The following is a 24,657-nucleotide window of genomic DNA, read 5'->3' on the forward strand; positions in this document are numbered from 1 at the left end:
TGTGTGTTCTATGACTTCTCCTTCTAAATCGAGTAACGTTTCTACGGAAACGACAGGATTTTCTTTTGGGATACGACTATCTCCTTTCCCATGCAAAATTCCTTCTTTACTGCATCCCTCGCTCGCGCACATTGAAAAATATACAAAGAAATTGCGTCGCCATGAAATACTATGTGTTCTATGACTTCTCCTTCTTAATCGAGTATCGTTTGTATGGAAACGACAGGATTTTCTTTTGGTTAACGAGTATCTCCTGTCCGATGCACTATTCCTTCCTTACTGCATCCCTCGCTAACTCACATTGACGAAGTAACACAGAAATTGCGTCGCTATTAAATACTATGTGTTCTATGACTTCTCCTTCTAACCCCGAGTAACGTTTCTATGGAAACAACAGTACTTTTTTTGGGATACGGCTATCTCCTTTCCGATGCACTATTATTTATTTACTGCATCCCTCGCTCCCTCACATTGACGAATTGACACAGAAATTGCGTCGCTATGAAATACTATGTGTTCTATGACATCTCCTTCCAAATCGAGTATCGTTTCTATGGAAACGACAGGATTTTCTTTTGGGATACGACTCTTTCCTTTCCGATACACTATTCCTTCTTTACTGCATCCCTCGCTCCCTCACATTGACGAATTAACACAGAAATTGCGTCGCTATGAAATGCTATGGGTTCTATGACTTCTCCTTCTAAATCGAGTAACGTTTCTACGGAAACAATAGGAATTTCTTTTGCGATACGACTATCTGCTTTCCGATGCAAAATTCCTTCTTTACTGCATTCCTCGCTCGCTCCCATTGACAAATTAACAAAGAAATTGCGTCGCTATGAAATACTATGTGTTCTATGACTTCTCCTTCTTAATCGAGTAACGTTTCTATGGAAACAACAGAATTTTCTTTTGGGTTACGGGTACCTCCTTTCCGATGCACTGTTATTTCTTTACTGCATTCCTCGCTCCCTCACATTGACGAATTAACACAGAAATTGCGTCGCTATGAAATGCTATGGGTTCTATGACTTCTCCTTCTAAATCGAGTATTGTTTCTACGGAAACGACAGGAATTTCTTTTGGGATACGACTATCTCCTTTCCGATGCAAAATTCCTTCTATACTGCTTCCCTCGCTTGCTCCCATTGACAAATAAACAAAGAGATTGCGTCGCTATGAAATACTATGTGTTCTATGTCTTCTCCTTCTAAATCGAGTAACGTTTCTACGGAAACAACAGTATTTCCTTTTGGGATACGACTATCTCCTTTCCGATGCAAAATTCCTTCTTTAGTGCATCCCTCGCTCCCTCCCATTGACAAATTAACACAGAAATTGCGTCGCCATGAAATACTATGTGTTCTACGACTTCTCCTACTAAATCGAGTAACGTTTCTATAAAAACAGCAGAAATTTTTTTGGGTTACGGGTATCTCCTTTCCGATGCACTATTATTTCTTTACTGCATCCCTCGCTCCCTCACATTGACGAATTAACACATCAATTGCGTCGCTATGAAATACTATGTGTTCTATGACTTCTCCTACTAAATCGAGTAATGTTTCTATAAAAACAGCAGAAATTTCTTTTGGGTTACGGGTATCTCCTTTCCGATGCACTATTATTTCTTTACTGCATCCCTCGCTCCCTCACATTGACGAATTAACACAGAAATTGCGTCGCTATGAAATACTATGTGTTATATGACATCTCCTTCTAAATCGAGTATCGTTTCTATGGAAACGACCGGATTTTCTTTTGGGATACGACTATCTCCTTTCCGATGCACAATTTCTTCTTTACTGCATTCCTCGCTCCCTCACATTGACGAATTAACACAGAAGTTCCGTCGCTATGAAACACTATGAGTTCTTTGACTTCTCCTTCTATCTCAAGTAACGTTTCTATGGAAGCGACAGGATTTTCTTTTTGGATACGAGTATCTCCTTTCCGATGCACTATTCCTTTTTTACTGCATCCCTCGCTCCCTCACACTGACGAATTAGCACAGAAATTGCGTCGCTATGAAATGCTATTCGTTCTATGACTTCCCCTTCTAAATCGAGTAACGTTTCTACGGAAACGACAGGATTTCCTTTTGGGATACGACTATCTCCTTTCCGATGCAAAATTCCTTCTTTAGTGCATTCCTCGCTCACTCCCATTGACAAATTAACACAGAAATTGCGTCGCCATGAAATACTATGTGTTCTATGACTTCTCCTACTAAATCGAGTAACGTTTCTATAAAAACAGCAGAAATTTCTTTTGGGTTACGGTTATCTCCTTTCCGATGCACTATTATTTCTTTTCTGCATCCCACGCTCCCTCACATTGACGAATTAACACAGAAATTGTGTCGCTATGAAATACTATTTGTTCTATGGCATCTCGTACTAAATCGAGTAACGTTTCTATGGAAACGAAAGGGTTTTCTTTTGGGATACGACTATCTCCTTTCCGATGCAAAATTCCTTCTTTAGTGCATCCCTCGCTCCCTCCTATTGACCAATTAACACAGAAATTGCGTCGCCATGAAATACTATGTGTTCTATGACTTCCCCTACTAAATCGAGTAACGTTTCTATAAAAACAGCAGAAATTTCTTTTGGGTTACGACTATCTCCTTTCCGTTGCACAATTTCTTCTTTACTGCATTCCTCGCTCCCTCAAATTGACGAATTAACACAGAAATTGCGTCGCTATGAAACACTATGAGTTCTATGACTTCTCCTTCTAACTCGAGTAACGTTTCTATGGAAGAGACAGGATTTTCTTTTTGGATACGAGTATCTCCTTTCCGATGCACTATTCCTTTTTTACTGCATCCCTCGCTCCCTGACACTGACGAATTAGCACAGAAATTGCGTCGCTATGAAATGCTATGCGTTCTATGACTTCTCCTTCTAAATCGAGTAACGTTTCTACGGAAACAACAGGATTTCCTTTTGGGATACGACTATCTCCTTTCCGATGCAAAATTCCTTCTTTAGTGCATCCCTCGCTCCCTCCCATTGAAAAATTAACCCAGAAATTGCGTCGTCATGAAATACTATGTGTTCTATGACTTCTCCTGCTAAATCGAGTAACGTTTCTATAAAAACAGCAGAAATTTCTTTTGGGTTACGGGTATCTCCTTTCCGATGCACTATTATTTCTTTTCTGCATCCCACGCTCCATCACATTGACGAATTAACACAGAAATTGTGTCGCTATGAAATACTATTTGTTCTATGGCATCTCCTACTAAATCGAGTAACGTTTCTATGGAAACGAAAGGGTTTTCTTTTGGGATACGACTATCTCCTTTCCGATGCAAAATTCCTTCTTTACTGCATCCCTCGCTCCATCACATTGACGAATTAACACAGAAATTGCGTCGCTATGAAATACTATCTGTTCTATGACATCTCCTTCTAAATCGAGTATCGTTTCTATGGAAACGACCGGATTTTCTTTTGGGATACGACTATCTCCTTTCCGATGCACAATTTCTTCTTTACTGCATTCCTCGCTCCCTCACATTGACGAATTAACACAGAAATTGCGTCGCTATGAAACACTATGAGTTCTATGACTTCTCCTCCTATCTCGAGTAACGTTTCTATGGAAGCGAGAGGATTTTCTTTTTGGATACGAGTATCTCCTTTCCGATGCACTATTCCTTTTTTACTGCATCCCTCGAACCCTCACATTGACGAATTAACACAGACATTGCGTCGCTATGAAATACTATGTGTTCTATGACATCTCCTTCTAAATCGAGTATCGTTTCTATGGAAACGACAGGATTTTCTTTTGGGATACGACTATCTCCTTTCCGATGCACTATTCCTTCTTTACTGCATCCCTTTCTCCCTCACATTGACGAATTAACACAGAGTTTGCGTCGCTATGAAATACTATGGGTTCTATGACTTCTCCTTCTAAATCGAGTAACGTATCTATGGGAACGACAGGATTTTCTTTTGGGATACGACGCTTTCCTTTCCGATACACTATTCCTTCTTTTTGCATCCCTCGCTCCCTCACATTGACGAATTAACACAGAATTTGCGTCGCTATGAAATGCTATGGGTTCTATGACTTCTTCTTCTAAATCGAGTAACGTTTCTACGTAAACAACAGGAATTTCTTTTGGGATACGACTATCTGCTTTCCGATGCTAAATTCCTTCTTTACTGCATCCCTCGCTCGCTCCCATTGACAAATTTACAAAGAAATTGCGTCGCTATGAAATACTATGTGTTCAATGACTTCTCCTTCTTAATCGAGTAACGTTTCTATGGAAACAAAAGAATTTTCTTTTGGGTTACAGGTACCTGCTTTCCGATGCACTATTATTTCTTTACTGCATCCCTCGCTCCCTCACATTGACGAATTTACACAGAAATTGCGTCGCCATGAAATGCTATGGGTTCTGTGACATTTCCTTTTAAATCCAGTGACGTTTATATGGAAACAACAGAATATTCTTTTGGGTTACTAGTATCTCCCTTCCGATGCACTATTATTTCTTTACTGCATCGCTCGCTCCCTCACATTTACGATTTACCACAGAATTTGCGTAGCTATGAAATACCATGGGTTCTATGACATCTCCTTCTAAATCGCGTAACGTTTCTATGGAAACGACAGGATTTTCTTTTGAGATACGACTACCTCCTTTCCGATGCACTATTCCTTCTTTACAGCATACCTCGCTCCCTCACATTGACGAATTGACACAGACATTTCGTCGCTATGAAATACTATGGGTTCTAAGACTTCTCCTTCTAAATCGAGTAACGTATCTATAGGAACGACAGGATTTTCTTTTGGGATGCGACTATCTCCTTTCCGATGCGCTATTCCTTCTTTACTGCATCCCACGTACACTCACATTGACGAATTAACACAGACATTGCGTCGCTTTGAAATGCTATGGGTTCTATGACTTCTCCTTCTAAATCGAGTAAAGTTTCTACGGAAACTACAGGAATTTCTTTTGGGATACGACTATCTCCTTTCCGATGCAAAATTCCTTCTTTACTGCATCCCTCGCTTGCTCCCATTGACAAATTAACAAAGAAATTGCGTCGCTATGAAATACTATGTGTTCTATGACTTCTCCTTCTAACCCCGAGTAACGTTTCTATGGAAACAATAGTATTTTTTTTTTTGGGATACGGCTATCTCCTTTCCGATGCACTATTATTTATTTACTGCATCCCTCGCTCCCTCACATTGACGAATTAACACAGAAATTGCGTCGCTATGAAATGCTATGGGTTCTATGACTTCTCCTTCTAAATCGAGTAATGTTTGTACGGAAACGACAGGAATTTCTTTTGGGATACGACTATCTGCTTTCCGATGCTAAATTACTTCTTTACTGCATCCCTCACTCGCTCCCATTGACAAATTAACAAAGAAATTGCGTCGCTATGAAATACTATGTGTTCTATGACTTCTACTTCTTAATCGAGTAACGTTTCCATGGAAACAACAGAATTTTCTATTGGGTTACGGGTATCTCCTTTCCGATGCACTATTCCTTCTTTACTGCATCCCTCGCTCCCTCACATTGACGGATTAACACAGAAATTGCATCGCTATGAAATACTATGTGTTCTGTGACATTTCCTTCTAAATCCAGTGACGTTTCTAAGGAAACGACAGAATTTTCTTTTGGGTTACGAGTATCTCCTTTCCGATGCACTATTATTTCTTTACTGCATCCCTCGCTCCCTCACATTGACGATTTAACACAGAATTTGCGTAGCTATGAAATACTATGGGTTCTATGACATCTCCTTCTAAATAGAGTAACGTTTCTATGGAAACGACTGGATTTCCTTTTGGGATACGACTATCTCCTTTCCGAAGCACTATTCCTTCTTTACTGCATCCCTCGCTCCCTCACAATAGTGAATTAACACAGAAATTGCGTCGCTTTGAAATAGTATGTGTTCTATGACTTCTCCTTCTAAATCGAGTAACGTTTCTATGGAAACGACAGGATTTTCTTTTGAGATACGACTATCTCCTTTCCGATGCACTATTCCTTCATTACAGCATACCTCGCTCCCTCACATTTACGAATTGACACAGACATTGCGTCGCTATTAAATACTATGGGTTCTATGACTTCTCCTTCTAAATCGAGTAACGTTTCTATAGGAACGACAGGATTTTCTTTTGGGATGCGACTATCTCCTTTCCGATGCACTATTCCTTCTTTACTGCATCCCTCGTATCCTCACATTGACGAATTAACACAGACATTGCGTCGCTTTGAAATGCTATGAGTTCTATGACTTCTTCTAAATCGAGTAACGTTTCTACGGAAACGACAGGAATTTCTTTTGGGATACGACTATCTCCTTTCCGATGCAAAATTCCTTTTTTACTGCATCCCTCGCTCGCTCCCATTGACAAATTAACAAAGATATTGCGTCGCTATGAAATACTATGTGTTCTATGACCTCTCATTCTAAATCGAGTAACGTTTCTACGGAAACGACAGGATTATATTTTGTGATACAACTATCTCCATTCCGATGCAAAATTCCTTCTTTACTGCTTCCCTCGCTCCCTCCCATTGACGAATTAACACAGAAATTGCGTCGCTATCAAATACTATGGGTTCCATGTCTTCTCCTTCTAAATCGAGTAACGTTTCTACGGAAACGACAGGATTTTCTTTTGGGATACGACTATCTCCATTCCGATGTAAAATTCCTACTTTCCTGCATCCCTCGCTCCCTCCCATTGACAAATTAACACAGAAATTGCGTCGCTATGAAATACTATGGGTTCCATAACTTCTCCTTCTAAATCGAGTAACGTTTCTACGGAAACGACAGGATTTTCTATTGGGATACGACTATCTCCATTCCGATGCAAAATTCCTTCTTTACTGCATCCCTCGCTCCCTCCCATTGACAAATTAACACAGAAATTGCGTCGCTATGAAATACAATGGTTTCTATGACTTCTCCTTCTAAATCGAGTAACGTTTCTACGGAAACGACAGGATTTCCTTTTGGGATACGACTATCTCCTTTCCGATGCAAAATTCCTTCTTTACTGCATCCCTCGCTCGCGCCCATTGAAAAATTAACAAAGAAATTGCGTCGCCATGAAATACTATGTGTTCTATGACTTCTCCTTCTTAATCGAGTATCGTTTCTATGGAAACGACAGGATTTTCTTTTGGGTTACGAGTATCTCCTTTCCGATGGACTATTCCTTCCTTACTGCATCCCTCGCTAATTCACATTGACGAAGTAACACAGAAATTGCGTCGCTATGAAATACTATGTGTTCTATGACTTCTCCTACTAAATCGAGTAACGTTACTGTAAAAACAGCAGAAATTTCTTTTGGGTTACGGATATCTCCTTTCCGATGCACTATTATTTCTTTACTGCATCCCTCGCTCCCTCACATTGACGAATTAACACAGAAATTGCGTCGCTATGAAATACTATGGATTCTATGACTTCTACTAAATCAAGTAACGTTACTATAAAAACAGCAGAAATTTCTTTTGGGTTACGGGTATCTCCTTTCCGTTGCACTATTATTTCTTTACTGCATCCCTCGCTCCCTCACATTGACGAATTAACACAGAAATTGCGTCGCTATGAAATACTATTTGTTCTATGGCATCTCCCACTAAATCGAGTAACGTTTCTATAAAAACAGCAGAAATTTCTTTTGTGTTACGGGTATCTCCTTTCCGATGCACTATTATTTCTTTACTGCATCCCTCGCTCCCTCACATTGACGAATTAACACAGAAATTGCGTCGCTATGAAATACTATGTGTTCTATGACTTCCCCTACTAAATCGAGTAATGTTACTATAAAAACAGCAGAAATTTCTATTGGGTTACGGGTATCTCCTTTCCGATGCACTATTATTTATTTACTGCATCCCTCGCTCCCTCACATTGACGAATTAACACAGAAATTGCGTCGCTATGAAATACTATTTGTTCTATGGCATCTCCTACTAAATCGAGTAACGTTTCTATGGAAACGAAAGGGTTTCCTTTTGGGATACGACTATCTCCTTTCCGATGCAAAATTCCTTCTTTACTGCATCCCTCGCTCCCTCACATTGACGAATTAACACAGACATTTCGTCGCTATGAAATACTATGGGTTCTATGACTTCTCCTTCTAAATCGAGTAACATTTCCACGGAAACGACATGATTTTCTTTTGGGATACGACTATCTCCATTCCGATGCAAAATTCCTTCTTTACGGCATCTCTCGCTCCCTCCCATTGACAAATTAACACAGAAATATCGTCGCTATGATATACTATGGGTTCTATAACTTCTCCTTCTAAATCGAGTAACGTTTCTAAGGAAACGACAGGATTTTCTATTGGGATACGACTATCTCCATTCCGATGCAAAATTACTTCATTACTGCATGCCTCGCTCCCTCCCATTGACAAATTAACACAGAAATTGCGTCGCTATGAAATACTATGGGTTCTATGGCTTCTCCTTCTAAACCGAGTAACGTTTTTATGGAAACGACAGGATTTTCTTTTGGGATACGACTATCTCCTTTCCGATGCAAAATTCCTTATTTACTGCATCCCTCGCTCGCTCCCATTGACAAATTAACAAAGAAATTGCGTCGCAATGAAATACAATGGGTTCTACGACATCTCCTTCTACATCGAGTAACGTTTCTATGGAAACGACAGGATTTTCTTTTGGGATACGACTATCTCCTTTCCGATGCACTATTCCCTCTTTACTGCATCCCTCGCTCCCTCACATTGACGAATTAACACAGAAATTGCGTCGCTATGAAATACTATGGGTTCTGTGACATTTCCTTCTAAATCGAGTAACTTTTCTATGGAAACAACAGGATATTCTTTTGGGTTACGAGTATCTCCTTTCCGATGCACTATTATTTATATACTGTTCCCTCGCTCCCTCACATTGACGAATTAACACAGAAATTGCGTCGCTATGAAATACTATGGGTTCTATGACTTCTCCTTCTAAATCGAGTAACGTTTCTACGGAAACGACAGGATTTTCTTTTGGGATACGAGTATCTCCATTCCGATGCAAAATTCCTTCTTTACTGCATCCCTCGCTCCCTCCCATTGACAAATTAACACAGAAACTGGGTCGCTATGAAATAGTATGTGTTCTATGACTTCTCCCTCTAAATGTAGTAACGTTTCTATGGAAACGACAGGATTTTTTTTGGAATACGACTATCGTTTTTCCGACGCACTATTCCTTCTTTACTGCATCCCTAGCTCCCTCACATTGACGAATTAACACAGACATTGCGTCGCAAAGAAATGCTATGGGCTCTATGACTTCTCCTTCCAAATTGAGTAACGTTTATACGGAAACGACAGGATTTTCTTTTGGGATACGACTATCTCCTTTCCGATGCAAAATTCCTTCTTTACTGCATCCCTCGCTCCCTCGCATTGACAAATTATCACAGAAATTGCGTCGCTATGAAATACTATGTGTTCTATGACTTCTCCTTCTAAATCGAGTAACGTTTCTATGGAAACAACAGAATTTTCTTTTGGATTACGGGTATCTCCTATCCGATGCACTATTCCTTCTTTACTGCATCCCTCGCTAACTCACATTGACGAATTAACACAGAAATTGCGTCGCAATGAAATGCTATGGGTTCTATGACTTCTCCTTCTAAATCGAGTATCGTTTCTATGGAAACGACTGGATATCCTTTTGGGATACGACTATCTCCTTTCCGATGCACTATTCCTTCTTTACTGCATTACTCGCTCCTTCACACTGACGATTTACCACAGAAATTGCGTCGCTATGTAATACTATGGGCTCTATGACATCTCCTTCTAAATCGAGTATCGTTTCTATGCAAACGACAGTATTTTTTTTGGGATACGACTATCTCCTTTCCGAAGCACTATTCCTTCTTTACTGCATTACTCGCTCTCTCACAATTACGAAGTAACACAGAAACTGGGTCGCTATGAAATACTATGACATCTCCTTCCAAATCGAGTATCGTATATATGGAAACGACAGGATTTTATTTTGGGATACGACTATCTCCTTTCCGATGCACTATTCCTTCCTTACTGCATCCCTCGCTCCCTCACATTGACGAATTGACACAGAAATTGCGTCGCTATGAAATGCTATGCGTTCTATGACATCTCCTTCTAAATCGAGTAACGTTTCTATGGAAACGAAAGGGTTTTCTTTTGGGATACGACTATCTCGTTTCCGATGCACTATTCCCTCTTTACTGCATCCCTCGCTCTCTCACATTGACGAATTAACACAGAAATTGCGTCGCTATGAAATACTATGTGTTCTATGACTTATCCTTCTAAATCGAGTAACGTTTCTATAGAAACAACAGAATTTTCTTCTGCGATGCGACTACCTCCTTTGCGATGCACTATTCCTTCTTTACTGCATCCCTCGCTCCCTCACACTGACGAATTAACACAGAAATTGCGTCGCTATGAAATGCTATGCGTTCTATGACTTCTCATTCTAAATCGAGTAACGTTTCTATAAAAACAGCAGAAGTTTCTTTTGGGTTACGGGTATCTCCTTTCCGATGCACTATTATTTCTTTACTGCATCCCTCGCTCTTCACATTGACGAATTAACACAGAAATTGCGTCGCTATGAAATACTATGTGTTCTATGACTTATCCTTCTAAATCGAGTAACGTTTCTATAGAAACAACAGAATTTTCTTCTGCGATACGACTACCTCCTTTGCGATGCACTATTCCTTCTTTACTGCATCCCTCGCTCCCTCACACTGACGAATTAACACAGAAATTGCGTCGCTATGAAATACTATGAGTTCTATGACATCTCCTTCTAAATCGAGTAACGTTTCTATGGAAACGAAAGGGTTTTCTCTTGGGATACGACTAACTCGTTTCCGATGCACTATTCCTTCTTTACTGCATCCCTCGCTCCCTCACATTGACGAATTGACACAGAAATTGCGTCGCTATGAGATACTATGGGTTCTGTGACATTTCCTTCTAAATCGAGTGACGTTTCTATGGTAACGACAGGATTTTCTTTTGAGATACGACTACCTCCTTTCCGATGCACTATTCCTTCTTTACAGCACACCTCGCACCCTCACATTGACGAATTGACACAGACATTGCGTCGATATGAAATACTATGGGTTCTATGACATCTCCTTCTAAATCGAGTAACGTTTCTATGGAAACGACAGGATTTTCTTTTGGGATACGAGTATCTCCTTTCCGATGCACTATTTATTCTTTACTGCATTCCTCGCTCCCTCACATTGACGATATAACACAGAAATTGCGTCACTATGAAACACTATGGGTTCTATGACTTCTCCTTCTAAATCGTGTAATTTTTATACGGAAAAGGCAGGATTTTCTTTTGGGATACGACTATCTCCTTTCCGATGCACTATTCCTTCCTTACTGTATCCCTCGCTCCCTCACATTGACGAATTAACACAGAAATTGCGTTGCTATGAAATAGTATGTGTTCTACGACATCTCCTTCTAAATCGAGTAACGTTTAAATGGAAACGACAGGATTTTCTTTTGGGTTACGACTATCTCCTTTCCGAAGCACTATTACTTCTTTACTGCATCCCTCGTTCCCTCACATTAGTGAATTAACACAGAAATTGCGTCGCTATGAAATGCTATGCGTTCTATGACATCTCCTTCTAAATCGAGTAACGTTTCTATGGAAACGAAAGGGTTTTCTTTTGGGATACGACTATCTTCTTTCCGATGCCAAATTCCTTCTTTACTGCATCCCTCGCTCCCTCACATTGACGAATTAACACAGAAATTGCGTCGCTATGAAATACTGTGTGTTCTATGAAATCTCCCTCTAAATCGAGTAACGTGTCTACAGAATCGAAAGGGTTTTCTTTTGGGATACGACTATCTCCTTTCCGATGCACTATTCCTTCCTTACTACATCCCTCGTTCCCCCCCATTGACAAATTAACACAGAAATTGCGTCGCTATGAGATACTATGGGTTCTATAACTTCTCCTTCTAAATCGAGTAACGTTTCTACGGAAACGACAGGATTTTCTTTTGGGATACGACTATCTCCTTTCCGATGCAAAATTCCTTCTTTACTGCATCCCTCGCTCGCGCCCATTGAAAAATATACAAAGAAATTGCGTCGCCATGAAATACTATGTGTTCTATGACTTCTCCTTCTTAATCGAGTATCGTTTGTATGGAAACGACAGGATTTTCTTTTGGTTAACGAGTATCTCCTGTCCGATGCACTATTCCTTCCTTACTGCATCCCTCGCTAACTCACATTGACGAAGTAACACAGAAATTGCGTCGCTATTAAATACTATGTGTTCTATGACTTCTCCTTCTAACCCCGAGTAACGTTTCTATGGAAACAACAGTACTTTTTTTGGGATACGGCTATCTCCTTTCCGATGCACTATTATTTATTTACTGCATCCCTCGCTCCCTCACATTGACGAATTGACACAGAAATTGCGTCGCTATGAAATACTATGTGTTCTATGACATCTCCTTCCAAATCGAGTATCGTTTCTATGGAAACGACAGGATTTTCTTTTGGGATACGACTCTTTCCTTTCCGATACACTATTCCTTCTTTACTGCATCCCTCGCTCCCTCACATTGACGAATTAACACAGAAATTGCGTCGCTATGAAATGCTATGGGTTCTATGACTTCTCCTTCTAAATCGAGTAACGTTTCTACGGAAACAACAGGAATTTCTTTTGCGATACGACTATCTGCTTTCCGATGCAAAATTCCTTCTTTACTGCATTCCTCGCTCGCTCCCATTGACAAATTAACAAAGAAATTGCGTCGCTATGAAATACTATGTGTTCTATGACTTCTCCTTCTTAATCGAGTAACGTTTCTATGGAAACAACAGAATTTTCTTTTGGGTTACGGGTACCTCCTTTCCGATGCACTGTTATTTCTTTACTGCATTCCTCGCTCCCTCACATTGACGAATTAACACAGAAATTGCGTCGCTATGAAATGCTATGGGTTCTATGACTTCTCCTTCTAAATCGAGTTTTGTTTCTACGGAAACGACAGGAATTTCTTTTGGGATACGACTATCTCCTTTCCGATGCAAAATTCCTTCTATACTGCTTCCCTCGCTTGCTCCCATTGACAAATTAACAAAGAGATTGCGTCGCTATGAAATACTATGTGTTCTATGTCTTCTCCTTCTAAATCGAGTAACGTTTCTACGGAAACAACAGTATTTCCTTTTGGGCTACGACTATCTCCTTTCCGATGCAAAATTCCTTCTTTAGTGCATCCCTCGCTCCCTCCCATTGACAAATTAACACAGAAATTGCGTCGCCATGAAATACTATGTGTTCTATGACTTCTCCTACTAAATCGAGTAAAGTTTCTATAAAAACAGCAGAAATTTTTTTGGGATACGGGTATCTCCTTTCCGATGCACTATTATTTCTTTACTGCATCCCTCGCTCCCTCACATTGACGAATTAACACATCAATTGCGTCGCTATGAAATACTATGTGTTCTATGACTTCTCCTACTAAATCGAGTAATGTTTCTATAAAAACAGCAGAAATTTCTTTTGGGTTACGGGTATCTCCTTTCCGATGCACTATTATTTCTTTACTGCATCCCTCGCTCCCTCACATTGACGAATTAACACAGAAATTGCGTCGCTATGAAATACTATGTGTTATATGACATCTCCTTCTAAATCGAGTATCGTTTCTATGGAAACGACCGGATTTTCTTTTGGGATACGACTATCTCCTTTCCGATGCACAATTTCTTCTTTACTGCATTCCTCGCTCCCTCACATTGACGAATTAACACAGAAGTTGCGTCGCTATGAAACACTATGAGTTCTTTGACTTCTCCTTCTATCTCGAGTAACGTTTCTATGGAAGCGACAGGATTTTCTTTTTGGATACGAGTATCTCCTTTCCGATGCACTATTCCTTTTTTACTGCATCCCTCGCTCCCTCACACTGACGAATTAGCACAGAAATTGCGTCGCTATGAAATGCTATTCGTTCTATGACTTCTCCTTCTAAATCGAGTAACGTTTCTACGGAAACGACAGGCTTTCCTTTTGGGATACGACTATCTCCTTTCCGATGCAAAATTCCTTCTTTAGTGCATTCCTCGCTCACTCCCATTGACAAATTAACACAGAAATTGCGTCGCCATGAAATACTATGTGTTCTATGACTTCTCCTACTAAATCGAGTAACGTTTCTATAAAAACAGCAGAAATTTCTTTTGGGTTACGGGTATCTCCTTTCCGATGCACTATTATTTCTTTTCTGCATCCCACGCTCCCTCACATTGACGAATTAACACAGAAATTGTGTCGCTATGAAATACTATTTGTTCTATGGCATCTCCTACTAAATCGAGTAACGTTTCTATGGAAACGAAAGGGTTTTCTTTTGGGATACGACTATCTCCTTTCCGATGCAAAATTCCTTCTTTAGTGCATCCCTCGCTCCCTCCCATTGACCAATTAACACAGAAATTGCGTCGCCATGAAATACTATGTGTTCTATGACTTCTCCTACTAAATCGAGTAACGTTTCTATAAAAAGAGCAGAAATTTCTTTTGGGTTACGGCTATCTCCTTTCCGTTGCACAATTTCTTCTTTACTGCATTCCTCGCTCCCTCACATTGACGAATTAACACAGAAATTGCGTCGCTATGAAACACTATGAGTTCTATGACTTCTCCTTCTATCTCGAGTAACGTTTCTATGGAAGAGACAGGATTTTCTTTTTGGATACGAGTATCTCCTTTCCGATGCACTATTCCTTTTTTACTGCATCCCTCGCTCCCTCACACTGACGAATTAGCACAGAAATTGCGTCGCTATGAAATGCTATGCGTTCTATGACTTCTCCTTCTAAATCGAGTAACGTTTCTACGGAAACAACAGGATTTCCTTTTGGGATACGACTATCTCCTTTCCGATGCAAAATTCCTTCCTTAGTGCATCCCTCGCTCCCTCCCATTGAAAAATTAACCCAGAAATTGCGTCGTCATGAAATACTATGTGTTCTATGACTTCTCCTGCTAAATCGAGTAACGTTTCTATAAAAACAGCAGAAATTTCTTTTGGGTTACGGGTATCTCCTTTCCGATGCACTATTATTTCTTTTCTGCATCCCACGCTCCATCACATTGACGAATTAACACAGAAATTGTGTCGCTATGAAATACTATTTGTTCTATGGCATCTCCTACTAAATCGTGTAACGTTTCTATGGAAACGAAAGGGTTTTCTTTTGGGATACGACTATCTCCTTTCCGATGCAAAATTCCTTCTTTACTGCATCCCTCGCTCCATCACATTGACGAATTAACACAGAAATTGCGTCGCTATGAAATACTATCTGTTCTATGACATCTCCTTCTAAATCGAGTATCGTTTCTATGGAAACGACCGGATTTTCTTTTGGGATACGACTATCTCCTTTCCGATGCACAATTTCTTCTTTACTGCATTCCTCGCTCCCTCAAATTGACGAATTAACACAGAAATTGCGTCGCTATGAAACACTATGAGTTCTATGACTTCTCCTCCTATCTCGAGTAACGTTTCTATGGAAGCGAGAGGATTTTCTTTTTGGATACGACTATCTCCTTTCCGATGCACTATTCCTTCTTTACTGCATCCCTTTCTCCCTCACATTGACGAATTAACACAGAGTTTGCGTCGCTATGAAATACTATGTGTTCTATGACTTCTCCTTCTAAATCGAGTAACGTATCTATGGGAACGACAGGATTTTCTTTTGGGATACGACGCTTTCCTTTCCGATACACTATTCCTTCTTTTTGCATCCCTCGCTCCCTCACATTGACGAATTAACACAGAATTTGCGTCGCTATGAAATGCTATGGGTTCTATGACTTCTTCTTCTAAATCGAGTAACGTTTCTACGTAAACAACAGGAATTTCTTTTGGGATACGAATATCTGCTTTCCGATGCTAAATTCCTTCTTTACTGCATCATTCGCTCGCTCCCATTGACAAATTTACAAAGAAATTGCGTCGCTATGAAATACTATGTGTTCAATGACTTCTCCTTCTTAATCGAGTAACGTTTCTATGGAAACAAAAGAATTTTCTTTTGGGTTACAGGTACCTGCTTTCCGATGCACTATTATTTCTTTACTGCATCCCTCGCTCCCTCACATTGACGAATTTACACAGAAATTGCGTCGCCATGAAATGCTATGGGTTCTGTGACATTTCCTTTTAAATCCAGTGACGTTTATATGGAAACAACAGAATATTCTTTTGGGTTAGTAGTATCTCCCTTCCGATGCACTATTATTTCTTTACTGCATCGCTCGCTCCCTCACATTTACGATTTACCACAGAATTTGCGTAGCTATGAAATACCATGGGTTCTATGACATCTCCTTCTAAATCGAGTAACGTTTCTATGGAAACGACTGGATTTCCTTTTGGGATACGACTATCTCCTTTCTGAAGCGCTATTCCTTCTTTACTGCATCCCTCGCTCCCTCACAATAATGATTAACACAGAAATTGCGACGCTATGAAATAGTATGTGTTCTATGACTTCTCCTTCTAAATCGCGTAACGTTTCTATGGAAACGACAGGATTTTCTTTTGAGATACGACTACCTCCTTTCCGATGCACTATTCCTTCTTTACAGCATACCTCGCTCCCTCACATTGACGAATTGACACAGACATTTCGTCGCTATGAAATACTATGGGTTCTAAGACTTCTCCTTCTAAATCGAGTAACGTATCTATAGGAACGACAGGATTTTCTTTTGGGATGCGACTATCTCCTTTCCGATGCACTATTCCTTCTTTACTGCATCCCACGTACACTCACATTGACGAATTAACACAGACATTGCGTCGCTTTGAAATGCTATGGGTTCTATGACTTCTCCTTCTAAATCGAGTAAAGTTTCTACGGAAACCACAGGAATTTCTTTTGGGATACGACTATCTCCTTTCCGATGCAAATATCCTTCTTTACTGCATCCCTCGCTCGCTCCCATTGACAAATTAACAAAGAAATTGCGTCGCTATGAAATACTATGTGTTCTATGACTTCTCCTTCTAACCCCGAGTAACGTTTCTATGGAAACAACAGTATTTTTTTTTTTTTTTGGGATACGGCTATCTCCTTTCCGATGCACTATTATTTATTTACTGCATCCCTCGCTCCCTCACATTGACGAATTAACACAGAAATTGCGTCGCTATGAAATGCTATGGGTTCTATGACTTCTCCTTCTAAATCGAGTAATGTATGTACGGAAACGACAGGAATTTCTTTTGGGATACGACTATCTGCTTTCCGATGCTAAATTACTTCTTTACTGCATCCCTCGCTCGCTCCCATTGACAAATTAACAAAGAAATTGCGTCGCTATGAAGTACTATGTGTTCTATGACTTCTCCTTCTTAATCGAGTAACGTTTCCATGGAAACAACAGAATTTTCTTTTGGGTTACGGGTATCTCCTTTCCGATGCACTATTCCTTCTTTACTGCATCCCTCGCTCCCTCACATTGACGGATTAACACAGAAATTGCATCGCTATGAAATACTATGTGTTCTGTGACATTTCCTTCTAAATCCAGTGACGTTTCTAAGGAAACGACAGAATTTTCTTTTGGGTTACGAGTATCTCCTTTCCGATGCACTATTATTTCTTTACTGCATCCCTCGCTCCCTCACATTGACGATTTAACACAGAATTTGCGTAGCTATGAAATACTATGGGTTCTATGACATCTCCTTCTAAATCGAGTAACGTTTCTATGGAAACGACTGGATTTCCTTTTGGGATACGACTATCTCCTTTCCGAAGCACTATTCCTTCTTTACTGCATCCCTCGCTCCCTCACAATAGTGAATTAACACAGAAATTGCGTCGCTTTGAAATAGTATGTGTTCTATGACTTCTCCTTCTAAATCGAGTAACGTTTTTATGGAAGCGACAGGATTTTCTTTTGAGATACGACTATCTCCTTTCCGATGCACTATTCCTTCATTACAGCATACCTCGCTCCCTCACATTTACGAATTGACACAGACATTGCGTCGCTATCAAATACTATGGGTTCTATGACTTCTCCTTCTAAATCGAGTAACGTATCTATAGGCACGACAGGATTTTCTTTTGGGATGCGACTATCTCCTTTCCGATGCACTATTCCTTCTTTACTGCATCCCTCGTATCCTCACATTGACGAATTAACACAGACATTGCGTCGCTTTGAAATGCTATGAGTTCTATGACTTCTTCTAAATCGAGTAACGTTTCTACGGAAACGACAGGAATTTCTTTTGGGATACGACTATCTCCTTTCCGATGCAAAATTCCTTTTTTACTGCATCCATCGCTCGCTCCCATTGACAAATTAACAAAGATATTGCGTCGCTATGAAATACTATGTGTTCTATGACCTCTCATTCTAAATCGAGTAACGTTTCTACGGAAACGACAGGATTATCTTTTGGGATACAACTATCTCCATTCCGATGCAAAATTCCTTCTTTACTGCATCCCTCGCTCGCTCCCATTGACCAATTAACACAGAAATTGCGTCGCCATGAAATACTATGTGTTCTATGACTTCTCCTACTAAATCGAGTAACGTTTCTATAAAAACAGCAGAAATTTCTTTTGGGTTACGGGTATCTCCTTTCCGATGCACTATTATTTCTTTTCTGCATCCCACGCTCCCTCACATTGACGAATTAACACAGAAATTGTGTCGCTATGAAATACTATTTGTTCTATGGCATCTCCTACTAAATCGAGTAACGTTTCTATGGAAACGAAAGGGTTTTCTTTTGGGATACGACTATCTCCTTTCCGATGCAAAATTCCTTCTTTAGTGCATCCCTCGCTCCCTCCCATTGACCAATTAACACAGAAATTGCGTCGCCATGAAATACTATGTGTTCTATGACTTCTCCTACTAAATCGAGTAACGTTTCTATAAAAAGAGCAGAAATTTCTTTTGGGTTACGGCTATCTCCTTTCCGTTGCACAATTTCTTCTTTACTGCATTCCTCGCTCCCTCACATTGACGAATTAACACAGAAATTGCGTCGCTATGAAACACTATGAGTTCTATGACTTCTCCTTCTATCTCGAGTAACGTTTCTATGGAAGAGACAGGATTTTCTTTTTGGATACGAGTATCTCCTTTCCGATGCACTATTCCTTTTTTACTGCATCCCTCGCTCCCTCACACTGACGAATTAGCACAGAAATTGCGTCGCTATGAAATGCTATGCGTTCTATGACTTCTCCTTCTAAATCGAGTAACGTTTCTACGGAAACGACAGGATTTTCTATTGGGATACGACTATCTCCATTCCGATGCAAAATTCCTTCTTTACTGCATCCCTCGCTCCCTCCCATTGACAAATTAACACAGAAATTGCGTCGCTATGAAATACTATGGTTTCTATGACTTCTCCTTCTAAATCGAGTAACGTTTCTACGGAAACGAAAGGATTTTCTTTTGGGATACGACTATCTCCTTTCCGATGCAAAATTCCTTCTTTACTGCATCCCTTGCTCGCGCCCATTGAAATATTAACAAAGAAATTGCGTCGCCATGAAATACTATGTGTTCTATGACTTCTCCTTCTTAATCGAGTATCGTTTCTATGGAAACGACAGGATTTTCTTTTGGGTTACGAGTATCTCCTTTCCGATGGACTATTCCTTCCTTACTGCATCCCTCGCTAATTCACATTGACGAAGTAACACAGAAATTGCGTCGCTATTAAATACTATGTGTTCTATGACTTCTCCTTCTAACCCCGAGTAACGTTTCTATGGGAACAACAGTATTTTTTTTTGGGATACGGCTATCTCCTTTCCGATGCACTATTCCTTCTTTACTGCATCCCTCGCTCCTCCACAGTGACGAATTAACACAGAAATTGCATCGCTATGAAATACTATGGGTTCTGTGACATTTCCTTCTAAATCCAGTGACGTTTCCATGGAAACAACAGAATTTTCTTTCGTGTTACGAGTATGTCCTTTCCGATGCAGTATTATTTCTTTACTGCATCCCTCGCTCCCTCACATTGACGATTTAACACAGAATTTGCGTCGCTATGAAATACTATGGGTTCTATGACGTCTCCTTCTAAATCGAGTAACGTTTCTATGGAAACGACTGGATTTCCTTTTGGGATACGTCTATCTCCTTTCCGAAGCACTATTCCTTCTTTACTGCATCATTCGCTCCCTCACAATAATGAATTAACACAGAAATTGCGTCGCTATGAAATAGTATGTGTTCTATGACTTCTCCTTCTAAATCGAGTAACGTTTCTATGGAAACGACAGGATTTTCTTTTGAGATACGACTACCTCCATTCCGATGCACTATTCCTTCTTTACAGCATACCTCGCTCCCTCACATTGACGAATTGACACAGACATTGCGTCGCTATGAAATACTATGGGTTCTATGACATCTCCTTCTAAATCGAGTTACGTTTCTATGGAAACGACAGGATTTTCTTTTGGGATACGACTATCTCCTTTCCGATGCACAATTTCTTCTTTACTGCATTCCTCGCTCCCTCACATTGACGAATTAACACAGAAATTGCGTCGCTATGAAACACTATGGGTTCTATGACTTCTCCTTCTACCTCGAGTAACGTTTCTATGGAAATGACAGGATTTTCTTTTGGGATACGAGTATCTCCTTTACGATGCACTATTCCTTTTTTACTGCATCCCTCGCTCCCTCACACTGACGAATTAACACAGAAATTGCGTCGCTATGAAATGATATGCGTTCTATGACATCTCCTTCTAAATCGAGTAACGTTTCTACGGAAACGACAGGATTTCCTTTTGGGACACGACTATCTCCTTTCCGAAGCAAAATTCCTTCTTTAGTGCATCCCTCGCTCCCTCCCTTTGACAAATTAACACAGAAATTGCGTCGCCATGAAATACTATGTGTTCTATGACTTCTCCTACTAAATCGAGTAACGTTTCTATAAAAACAGCAGAAATTTCTTTTGGGTTACGGATATCTCCTTTCCGATGCACTATTATTTCTTTACTGCATCCCTCGCTCCCTCACATTGACGAATTAACACAGAAATTGCGTCGCTATGAAATACTATGGATTCTATGACTTCTCCTACTAAATCAAGTAACGTTACTATAAAAACAGCAGAAATTTCTTTTGGGTTACGGGTATCTCCTTTCCGATGCACTATTATTTCTTTACTGCATCCCTCGCTCCCTCACATTGAAGAATTAACACAGAAATTGCGTCGCTATGAAATACTAATTGTTCTATGGCATCTCCCACTAAATCGAGTAACGTTTCTATAAAAACAGCAGAAATTTCTTTTGTGTTACGGGTATCTCCTTTCCGATGCACTATTATTTCTTTACTGCATCCCTCGCTCCCTCACATTGACGAATTAACACAGAAATTGCGTCGCTATGAAATACTATGTGTTCTATGACTTCCCCTACTAAATCGAGTAATGTTACTATAAAAACAGCAGAAATTTCTATTGGGTTACGGGTATCTCCTTTCCGATGCACTATTATTTATTTACTGCATCCCTCGCTCCCTCACATTGACGAATTAACACAGAAATTGCGTCGCTATGAAATACTATTTGTTCTATGGCATCTCCTACTAAATCGAGTAACGTTTCTATGGAAACGAAAGGGTTTCCTTTTGGGATACGACTATCTCCTTTCCGATGCAAAATTCCTTCTTTACTGCATCCCTCGCTCCCTCACATTGACGAATTAACACAGACATTTCGTCGCTATGAAATACTATGTTTTCTATGACTTCTCCTTCTAAATCGAGTAACATTTCCACGGAAACGACATGATTTTCTTTTGGGATACGACTATCTCCATTCCGATGCAAAATTCCATCTTTACGGCATCTCGCTCCCTCCCATTGACAAATTAACACAGAAATTTCGTCGCTATGAAATACTATGGGTTCTATAACTTCTCCTTCTAAATCGAGTAACGTTTCTAAGGAAACGACAGGATTTTCTATTGGGATACGACTATCTCCATTCCGATGCAAAATTACTTCATTACTCCATGCCTCGCTCCCTCCCATTGACAAATTAACACAGAAATTGCGTCGCTATGAAATACTATGGGTTCTATGGCTTGTCCTTCTAAATCGAGTAACGTTTTTACGGAAACGACAGGATTTTCTTTTGGGATACGACTATCTCCTTTCCGATGCAAAATTCCTTATTTACTGCATCCCTCGCTGGCTCCCATTGACAAATTAACAAAGAAATTGCGTCGCTATGAAATACTATGTGTTCTATGACTTCTCCTTCTTAATCGAGTATCGTTTCTATGGAAACGAAAGGATTTTCTTTTGGGTTACGAGTATCTCCTTTCCGATGCACTATTCCTTCCTTACTGCATCCCTCGCAAACTCACATTGACGAAGTAACACAGAAATTGCGTCGCTATTAAATACTATGTGTTCTATGACTTCTCCTTCTAACCCCGAGTAACTATTCTATGGAAACAACAGTATTTTTTTTTTGGGATACGACTATCTCCTTTCCGATGCACTATTATTTATTTACTGCATCCCTCGCTCCCTCACATTGACGAATTAACACAGAAATTGCGTCGCTATTAAATAGTATGTGTTCTATGACATCTGGTTCTAAATCGAGTATCGTTTCTATGGAAACGACAGGATTTTATTTTGGGATACGACTATCTCCTTTCCGATGCACCATTCCTTGTTTACTGCATCCCTCGCTCCCTCACATTGACGAATTAACACAGAATTTGCGTCGCTATGATATACTATGGTTTCTATGACCTCTCCTTCTAAATCGAGTAACGTATCTATGGGAACGACAGGATTTTCTTTTGGGATACGACTCTTTCCTTTCCGATACACTATTCCTTCTTTACTGCATCTCTCGCTCCCTCACATTGACGAATTAGCACAGAAATTGCGTCGCTATGAAATGCTATGGGTTCTATGACTTCTCCTTCTAAATCGAGTAAAGTTTCTACGGAAACGACAGGAATTTCTTTTCGGATACGACTATCTCCTTTCCGATGCAAAATTCCTTCTTTACTGCATACCTCGCTCGCTCCCATTGACAAATTAACAATGAAATTGCGTCGCCATGAAATACTATGAGTTCTATGACTTCTCCTTCTTAATCGAGTATGGTTTCTATGGAAATGACAGGATTTTCTTTTGGGTTACGAGTATCTCCTTTCCGAAGCACTATTCCTTCTTTACTGCGTCATTCGCTCCCTCACAATAATGAATTAACACAGAAATTGCGTCGCTATTAAATAGTATGTGTTCTATGACTTCTCCTTCTAAATCGAGTAACGTTTCTATGGAAACGACAGGATTTTCTTTTGAGATACGACTACCTCCTTTCCGATGCACTATTCCTTCTTAACAGCATACCTCGCTCCCTCACATTGACGAATTGACACAGACATTGCGTCGCTATGAAATACTATGGGTTCTATGACATCTCCTTCTAAATCGAGTAACGTTTCAACGGAAACAACAGGATTTCCTTTTGGAATACGACTATCTCCTTTCCGATGCAAAATTCCTTCTTTAGTGCATCCCTCGCTCCCTCCCATTGACAAATTAACACAGAAATTGCGTCGCCATGAAATACCATGTGTTCTATGACTTCTCCTACTAAATCGAGTAACGTTTCTATAAAAACAGCAGAAATTTCTTTTGGGTTACGGGTATCTCCTTTCCGATGCACTATTATTTCTTTACTGTATCCCTCGCTCCCTCACATTGACGAATTAACACAGAAATTGCGTCGCTATGAAATAGTATGTGTTCTATGACATCTCCTTCTAAATCGAGTATCGTTTCTATGGAAACGACAGGATTTTATTTTGGGATACGACTATCTCCTTTCCGATGCACAATTTCTTCTTTACTGCATTCCTCGCTCCCTCACATTGACGAAGTAACACAGAAATTCCGTCGCTATGAAATACTATGTGTTCTATGACATCTCCTTCTAACTCGAGCATCGTTTCTATGGAAACGACAGGATTTTCTTTTGGGTACGACTATCTCTTTTCCGATGCAGTATTCCTTCTTTACTGCATCCCTCGCTCCCTCACATTGACGATTTAACACAGAATTTGCGTCGCTATGAAATACTATGGGTTCTATGACATCTCCTTCTAAATCGAGTAACGTTTCTATAGAAACGATTGGATTTCCTTTTGGGATACGACTATCTCCTTTCCGATGCACTATTATTTCTTTACTGCATCCCTCGCTCCCTCACATTGACGAATTAACACAGAAATTGCGTCGCTATCAAATACTATGTGTTCTATGACATCTCCTTCTAAATCGAGTAACGTATCTATTGGAACGACAGGATTTTCTTTTGGGATACGAGTATCTCCTTTCCGATGCACTATTCCTTCTTTACTGCATCCCTCGCTCCATCACATTGACGAATTAACACAGACATTTCGTCGCTATGAAATACTATGGGTTCTTTGACTTCTCCTTT

The sequence above is a fragment of the Schistocerca nitens genome, chromosome 6 (genome assembly GCF_023898315.1).
Source record: "Schistocerca nitens isolate TAMUIC-IGC-003100 chromosome 6, iqSchNite1.1, whole genome shotgun sequence".
Lineage (NCBI taxonomy): Eukaryota > Metazoa > Arthropoda > Insecta > Orthoptera > Acrididae > Schistocerca > Schistocerca nitens.